The sequence below is a fragment of the Macrobrachium rosenbergii genome, chromosome 54, assembly GCF_040412425.1.
Source record: "Macrobrachium rosenbergii isolate ZJJX-2024 chromosome 54, ASM4041242v1, whole genome shotgun sequence".
In the NCBI taxonomy this organism is placed as follows: domain Eukaryota; kingdom Metazoa; phylum Arthropoda; class Malacostraca; order Decapoda; family Palaemonidae; genus Macrobrachium; species Macrobrachium rosenbergii.
The window spans coordinates 19,986,405-19,995,800 of record NC_089794.1 but is presented as its reverse complement, the minus strand read 5'-3'; positions in this window follow the sequence as shown (position 1 = coordinate 19,995,800).

The following is a 9,396-nucleotide window of genomic DNA, read 5'->3' as shown; positions in this document are numbered from 1 at the left end:
TTCAGTGCAATCTGGAATCAGTTGTTGAAACCCAGCATATTGACCAGTGCCTTTGGCTTTGGTTGTATGCCTCTCTCCCATGACCTTGGGTATGGAAGGTGTGTAGTAACCCTCTGGCCCTAGGCTTCTCCCAAAGCAATTGTGGAAGAGTCACTGCTTTCATCTCACATCATGTAACTGGTCCACAAATTGTGCATATATCAGACAGTGGGTGCTTAGAACCCCAGCTGTACCATGTTCTGAACCCATAGATGATATAGCCAGACACAGTTGCCTTCCAACTTAAACAAACATTATGGGGGTAGCCCATAGTTTTCTGATTGTTTCCATATTTGGGTGAGGCTTTAGGTACCTTTGCTCAGGCTTCGGCCCTGCTGCTTTGGCATCCCTATGCCATACCAGGTAGGAGGTTACAGGAGTCATAACTCCCCATTGCTCACTTTCGTGGGTGGGATCTTGACATTTATTTGTTGGTTTTCGAGTTCCAATCAGTTGGCAGAGATGATGCCCCACCTAAGGAGTTAATATCTTACATCAAAGACACTGGTTTGTTTTCCTGCGGGAATAAAAAAAAATTTTTAGGTCATTTGTAATTTTCTTAGGTATAGAAACCAGAGCCCTTTATTGTAATCCCTCCCACCAAGCCACCCTACTTTGATCCCGATGCAGAGGGAAAATTGCTTGGTGATGGCATGTGAGTGAAGGCTGATCTCTTACTCACCACCCCCTGAACAACTAGTTAACCAGCTTATGAAAAAGTACGAATTATAATACTTTTAAAATTTTTCATTCTTTGCCCATCCCCTCTCATAAATCAATTTCTTAGACTTATTTTGTGGTTTGGCACCAATCTATGGAGTATAAACCATTGATTTACAGAGACTTCAGTCTCAGTAGACCCTACTAAGTGCTGAATTCATATTACCCTGTTTGTCTTTGAATAGTGGCTTAGAAGTCCACCAGAGAGGGTATCTACTCCTGCATTCATAGTCCCAGTATAATAAACTCCAGGTATGTTGTCAGTAAGGGGATAATGATCCAAGATATTACATAGGTTGTCAGTAGCTTCTGATTTTAAATGACTAGCAATGTCCTCATCAAGTTTGAGCTCACCCCCTCCCATCTTCAGAAGGCAGGAGCAGCAGCCTTTTCCTGTACTTGACGAGATGATATACATTCAGCCCGGAATCTTCATGGATCCTGTTGATGTACAAATTGAAACGGTATACTACCTTAGAACTTGACCTCTTGTCTAACTAGGAAGCTGTCATGGCTTGGGATATGAGGAACCAAACTTAACCATTTAGCAAAACTGATCTTGGTCAGTTTTGGTTCAGGCCAGTCCCCTCGCATCATGAATACAGCTCAAGTACTTGTACCTTCAAGCAAAGTTCAGTAATGTGACACTGAAATTTAACATGATATATTGAAGGTAATGCTGAGCAGCTAGATATCAGTACTTATCAGGGATTATGAGGATTGTACAGCAACTTATTTGCTTATGTCAAGCAAAGCATGATTTTCTCCTGACTTCCTTAAAGCTTTCATCTAGATCCACAGACACTTCATAGTATGCCATACATAACAGATTGTGTTGAAATCTCTTTGCAGTCAGTCTCTTTATGGTTGTAGGTGATAGAGGCATTATGATACTGAAGGTTGATAAAGTCTTCCTCCATAATAGGTGTAGTGTGTGAAAAAGTTCTGGATGCCCTAATACAGTACCTGAAGCTAAAGGCTTAGGTTCAAGGAGTAAGACTTTGTCATACTCCTTGAAAATAAAATAAAATATCTGGGTTATGGACCTCCTCTCTCATAGTAAACTTTTTGATAGAAAGTACAGTATTGATGATATACAATACTTCTGCAGTTAAGCCAATATCAGGTCACTAATGACAGAGTTTACAACACAGCAACAACAGTATCCTAAATAGTGACGACTCCTCAACATTCTTTGATGAGTTGCAGGTAGTGAAAGTTTTGAATAAAGGGCAAATATTGTGCTGGACTTGTAAAAAAATTGTGATTGTATGTTTGAACATTTTTAAAACCATGGATGATTAGTCAATCTCTTTGCCCCCAAATACCCATCACACGTACATTCTTAAAACCATGGATGATTAGTCAATCTCTGCCCCCAAATACCCATCACATGTACATTATTTTTATCCTCCTGATACTCCTCTGAAAATGACATCATTGTTAGATGCTTTGGTTAGAGTACAGGGGATCACTGTTAAGTCTTTAAATCTGTTAGATATAGGCTGTGAACCTCTTGAAAGTAAATGGGAGTCTTTTTAGGCAACCTTTGAGTAAAACCATGCCTCTGCTTCCTTAATCAAACTTATGGCACTGGGATATCCTTTGGACAATGTAAGCATATCCAGATTTGCTACTTTGCTTGGATGAACAGATTATTTAAGTGGCACAAAGCTACTACTTTAACTTCAGTATGATTGCCGGGTTGAAAAGGACCTTTATTTTTCTGATTGCATCCTGGGTTGGGGAGACTAATGTCCAATCACTGGAGTTCTTCTTTGACTCATGCCAAAACGAGAGTGGTTTAAGATAACAAGGGCATCTTGAATTTGTAAAATTGTAATGGCAACTACTGAATTTCAGTTCAAGTTTTTTTTTTAAAGATTTTAAAACCTGATAGTCTCCAGTCGGTGGACAGGGTAAACTTTAGTGTCAAAAGTCAAAAGGGTCTCAAGCAACTTCTTTGTTAGTAGATATTCAGAATTTTTGATACAGTAGATTTTGTTTTCATGTTCTCTGGTTAGAAATTCTGGATTTAATTTGTGTGTTCACAGATAGTAAATTTTTGTTTAAAATTATATCCCCCTTCCCTGCTCATCCTGTCAGATAAATGAGGACTTACTTAAACAAAAGTGAGTGTATTGAGTATACAATGGATTTCCCAGCCCACCCATCCTCCCCTTCAGGTGGATGGAACTTTGCTGAATGAGTCTGAAGCTTTAAATATTCTAGGCATAACTTTTGACTCCCTAACTTTTGAGAAACATCTAATGGAAGTTTCAGCAAATGCTGCACGAAAGTTAGGTATTGTTCATAAGGCCTCATACATTTATAACAGTGATAAAATCAGTGCAGCCTGTTTTAGGTTGTTTGTGCTTCCTCTACTAGAATACTGTTCTCTGGTGTGGATGTCTGCTTCTGCCAGAAATTTATCTCTTTATAGACAGAGTAGTTCGTGGTGGTAGGTTTCTGTTTCCTAATAGTAGCAATTATGACGTGGACCATTGACGGATGGTTTCTTGTTTGTCATTTTATGATAAGTTGTATTCCAACAGAGATCTTTCACATTCGCAATTGATCCCTGATCCCCTTTACACCTCGCTGTTGAACTTTTCAACTCCAGGGGTCCTTTATTCCTCACATCGTTGGACAGTGGACTGTAGAACAGCCTTCCAGAGGATGTCGTGTAGTTGGAACTATAGAAGTTCAAGCAATGTATTACTTCCCTTATACCGCACTGTATTCTCCTTGGATTTCAACACATTTTTATATGTTTATTAATTTATTTTTTTCTTTTTTAATAAGTGGGATCTCCTCTTTATTTTCCTTTACCCTCTCATACTTCTTCCTAATGAACACCATATTCTTTGGAAGCTTGAATTTCAAGTCATTGGCCCCTGTGGGCTTGTTCCATATGAACAGGTTCCATCTTCTGAGTAACAATAATAATACAGTGCAGTAATAATGATGGAGTGAGCCCTTCACTGGGAACTTCACACTCTTTGATTGAAGACCTAATTGATGTAATATTTGGATTCATATCTTTGATCAACTTCTTCATATAGTTCTCCATTTGGTCTTCATTATCATGTTTTTAGCCCTCTATTCTTGACGCTGTAATAGAGCAAAACAACTTTAAAATATCGGTAACCATGTAGTACATGCAATGTATATGCCAGCACAGGTCATCATTTTAATCGTCAAAAAAAATATTGAAAAACTAGGGATCACCTTCGTATACCAAGAATTTAATGGTTGATTCTTTACAAGGTAAAGAGGACCTATAGCATATACCAAAAAGGGAAAGCGATATTACTGGCAGGGTTACTACAGTAATTCTGTCATGCATGTTTACTTCTGTTTTTAGCCAACACAAACTAATGGAAATTCATATGTAATTATTTTCATTTAGAATGGGAGAGCTGTCCTTACAGCTCAATATGTTAGCAGTTATGGATAGGAGTAGTTGTAGCCATCACCTCGTGCCCACACATTGATCAAGACATGGTCCTTTGCCGTTTTGGGCCTGCTTGCCATGTTGCTGTCATTCTTAGTAGCTTCAGCCAGCAAAGAGTAGACCCTCTCTAGAGTGACCCAGTTTTGTCAGCATTATAAATTTGGTGAACAGGCAGCTAAGCATCTCCCATGGTGTTTATGTGATGCTTTCAGAAAGACTATAATGCTGCAGCATGTACATTAGTTGCCTCTCAAAGAACCTGCCCATTTATGGTGCTGACAGGTTTTGTAATTGAAAAGCTACCACACTCATGAAAAGCTGTTGTGCTCAGATGGTAGTATTTTGTAAGTCTAAACTACTCACATCTGCTGTGGTTAACTGATGGGACTTGTAAAACTTGTGCACAGTTTTTGCAGTAGGACTTTTTCTCTGGCATTCTTCATGTCATTTAAAGTGCTCACCTTTGTTACTTGCATATTGTTTGCATGGGGTCTTTTGCATGAATATGATTCATCACATTTTACCTTCTTGAAGATATTTAGGGATTTCAACTTTGATCTTGGGTGATTCAGCAGAACTTTCAGGTGTATAGATTCCACCAATGAACCAAATCTTTTAGAATCCTGCTTGTTACCATTCAAGCCTTACTATGAGTATGAGTGTCATTCCTAGCTTGGTCATCGGGAAAATATGGATGTTAGTAGAAAATGCACTAAAATGTGACAAATTTAAGTTTTGCACTTCTCTGCACATTGGTTTCATTGGAGGAGATTTTGGAAATGCATGAATACAAAATGTTGAAATTCATAGTGAAAGAGGATTCATGTCAATTATTTTTTCCAGTACATGACAAACTTGTGTGTGCTTATTTTTTGCAGTATATTAACGTGGTTGTATTTCACCACCAGAAAAGTTTTGGCACAAGACAAGGTGATTGTAAGAGTATGCACAGTTTTGGTATTATAGGCATTAAGAGTATGTACTGTACACTTTTGGTGTCATAGACATTAAGTCATATATTTTTGTGCACTTTATTTTTTTTTACATTTGTGTATTTGAGGATTTTGATGCCAGCAATGACTAGCACCCCTTCATTTCCTGGTACAGTATTGTATTTGATTTTCAAGTTCAGTGAGTGGTTTTTTTTTTTTTTTTTTTTGGGGAGGTGGTAATCACTTTTCATTTTGCTGGGAGTTTTATTTTGGCTACAACTAAAATGTTGAATAGCTTGCCCAGTGCAGTTGCAGAATCTTCTTACCTCCAAAAGCAAGGGGCAAATTCATTCATGCTTTCTGCTGACATCTCTCGAATTCAGGTGTATGTCTTATTTTCTATTCCCTCATATTTATTAATTTATCACCTTTTCCTATAACTTTTCTCTCCCTGCAGGCAGATTTCCCTCTGGAGCTCTCATGGGTTTATTGGTTGTTGACTCATAAGGGTTTTCAATTGAAGATTAGAGAAATGAAAGATAATAAGTTAGGTTACTAGCTTGAATTTAGGTTTGTGGTATTAAGATTTTAATGTTTTAAGGTTATGCAAATATATCTTTGTATATTCTCTTTGTTGGCAGTGTGTAAGAGCTTATCTTTGCTTTCCTTTTCAGGGGTTATAGACAAGATTAGTGAAGTTCCCCAGGTGATTACTGTTGTTACAGTTCGTGATTTACCAGCACAAGTTTTTATCAGCCCCGTACCATGCTGACAGTATTGCGCCAATGTGTGTATATGTTCACATGTACTGTACTATGCAATAGCATCCTCATTAGGTTTCACGTAAGTATGAATTGTTTTTAATTTCCATATTTTATAAAGGATAGCTGATTTTAAGTTTTGTGAATTTCACTTGCTAGCAGCACAGTCCATAGGATTTGTGCGTGTGTTTGTGTGGGTGTTTAGGACAGCGTCCAAAAGATAAGTCCTGTGGATGTTAGATATTACGTGTTGCTCTTTTGCTAGTAGTTTTTCCCAGTACGATTTTTTATAATTGCAAGTTTATTTTTAACATATCTAGCTACCTTTGACATGCCCCAGTACAGGTGTGTAGATTTGCCAATTAAGATGTTTGGGCCATTTTTGGCCAGATTTTATAAGTCCCACCATCACCTGTAGCATTTGTAGAGGAAATGTTTGTTCCATGGATCATACCTATTTGCCAGGAGTGGTCACTGGTATAAGGGAATCACTACCCGAGCAGAAGTAAGCAGGAGAGACGTCACAAGTGTTCACAGGTGATGGAAGTGATTCTTCAGCTTGAGACTTCTTCATTTTCCACCACCCTCTCTTGAGTGATGATGCCATTTCCAGTAAGAAGCACCTCCTGTCAAATTATGTCCTTGCAGTGCTGTAGGTTGTCGTGTACTTCACGGGTTTTGCTAGCACTGCTGCTGCTACCATTGGGCCTTTTCCTCTTTCAAAGCACTTAAATTAGGACAATTTTCACTTCCATCTTATGAATTTAATTTGTTCCATAATTTAGGTAGAGGTGCAGAGCCCACATAGGTGTGACCCCCTTTGCATCTATTCGGTCTTCTGGCATTCGTGTAGCTGATGATAGCTTTGCATCTTATGGCAGGAGTTTGCCCCCTCTTGATGATCCTCTGTCACAACACAGGAAGAAGTCCCTGTCAGAGCTCAGCATGCTTCTGCTGCTGGTCATTGTCACCATTCTGATGTATATCTCAAGAATCCCAATGATCAACCTGGAGGACTTCCCCCATTTTTTCAGTTACATTCCTACCACAATAGGGAGCACTCACTCAATTGTGCTTTGTCCAGAACCCTTTCCGTAACTCATACACGAGTGTACCTATCTTCCAGTGCTCCCTGATCTGTTGATCACCAGCCAGGAACAAGCTTGACCATGCCCTCCTGAGCACTGTTTCTGCCAAGCTTACTTCTCATGGACATCTGCTGCTACTCTGCATTCTTCGCATCAGGTCATGGTATTTCCATTTTTTTTCTACACATAGCCTTGCTCCTGTGAAGATCATGCTCCTCCCAACCATTTTGCAGGCTTGAGCCTTTCTTTTGGTGTTAGCGGACTCCCTGAATCAGACACTAGTTCTGGCCTCACACCTTGATGCTCCTGCAATTACTGTCATCGCCAGCCTGGCCTGTAGGTCAGCCCTACAGTAAAAGTTTTTAGAGAGGATTCAAGGAGAGGTTTGTGCCCACAACAGTAACTCTTCAAGAGCACTTGCTTCTGAATTACATCATGTAAAGGATCACTTCAAACCCACTACTGGAGAGGTTTATTACTGCAAATACCCAAACCCTCCCAAACAGCAATTAAAGATCACATTTTATTCTGCCAGCAGTCAAGGAGACCCCTGCAAATTTGGATAGGAGCCCTTAGTCATATAGCCCACAAGGCTTGGAATTTCACTACACCAGCCAAAAGCCAGGTTCAGCAGAGCATTGAGAGAGACCTGTATAGTGGAAGGCCCCATTAAATATGACTGTCATGAAAATCATGGTGATTTCATCTTGAATTGAGATAATCTTTTGGATTTGTGGCATCTTTGTCCACAAGAGGCAGCAAAGACCTGTGGGCAACCAGTTTTCTCCTAGCAGAAGATAGCAAGCCTCTAGATATTGCTGAGGTAGGCATTTGGTCGCCCCCCTAGGTCTTCCTTCATTTAGTTTCCTACCTTTTAGCTAACACTGTTTTGACAAAGTGGGATTCAGTGCCGAGGGGCCTTTCCAGCTTATCTTTAGACACGAAGACCCTCAAGGTCCCAATCATGGATCCCCCTCCTGGATCATTACCTAGGCAGTGCTAACCTCTCTTGTTACTAGTACCTCACACCCCAAAAGAGAAGTAGGATCGAGTTTTAGCTATTTACATGCCCACCGTATCCTAGAAAGTCACCTCTATCAACAGAACCCTCAAGCTCTGGCAAGAGGAATATACTTCCTACTACCCCATCCATAACCCCCCTTTCTAGAACTCGGAAGCCACACTTTAGGTGAGGCAGAAGAGGCAAGTTTTTTAGGTCTCCAAGCAGAGAGAGGAGTAGGAAACAAGAACCAGAGTCTCAGTGAGGTTGGTCAAGAAATTTTGGAGAGTTAAAAGTTTTGAGCCAAGCTTGGGTTATGAGAAATCTGCAAGATGGCCATAATTTCATATATGGAGGCAGATTACCGCTGGCCCAGCCAGTTGCATTCAAGGACTGGGCGTGTCATCTAGTTCTCACCAGAAAAGCTGGTCTTGCAATTCAGTTAAGTTCTCTTCATTTATAGCTTTATTGGTGACTGTCTCCATCAGTATAGCCAGACACTTTCTCATTGCTTATAATAGAAGAAACGCTTTCATGTCTACGGTGACATGATCAGAACCTTGTAGTAGGGGTCCCATTAGTTCCATCAAAACCAGAAATCCTGCTTTTGGGATGCTTTGAGTTTGTGGTGGAGCGCTCTCCTGGATTTACAGGCTTCATGAACTGATTGCAGCACCACTAAGGCAAGAGTAGGGCAGGAACAAAAGCTTCAGAAATTTCTTTGCAACAGGACAAAGACAAAAGATCTAGGGCTTGTGTAACTTGGTTGCAGAAGGCAAAATGCAACAGGAACTTGAGGCAGCTGGTGTGGAACCAGAACAGTCACTCCTGCTTACAGGGTTTGTAATTGGCCTGTGAAAAGGAAAATTAAGAAATTTTACTGTCCAAACTACAAATCACGAGACTGGTTTGCCAGATCATAAAATCAGTGCCACAACACCATGTATCATCATGTCTTTCTTTCGTATGTCAACAGTTCTTGCGGATCAGACTGCATTATCAGTGTTAGTTTGTGAGCATTTAGGTTTTTAGATTGACTTGCAACACAAGTTATTTTCAGACAACTTCCGTTACACTTACACAAAGACTGCAGTGTGGCAAACCTACTTCTGGAGTTCAGTAAAGCTCACTTTCTTGGTGTTAGTAAGTACAAATGTTACCTTCTTGAGTAACAGATTTTGAGATCTCCCCAAAGGGTGGTTAGCACTTATGCTGTGATCTCTGTGGTGCACTGTACATGGAACCAAAGGATCTTTTGCAGTGTCCTTTCAGTCACAAGTGAATTGCATTTGCCATTTACTTTACGTTTTACATTTAGCCTATTTTCACCTGGCTGTCTTTTATTTTACCTTTTTCCGGCTTTCATTTCAATGATAAAGCCAGGGCACTCCTCATATGA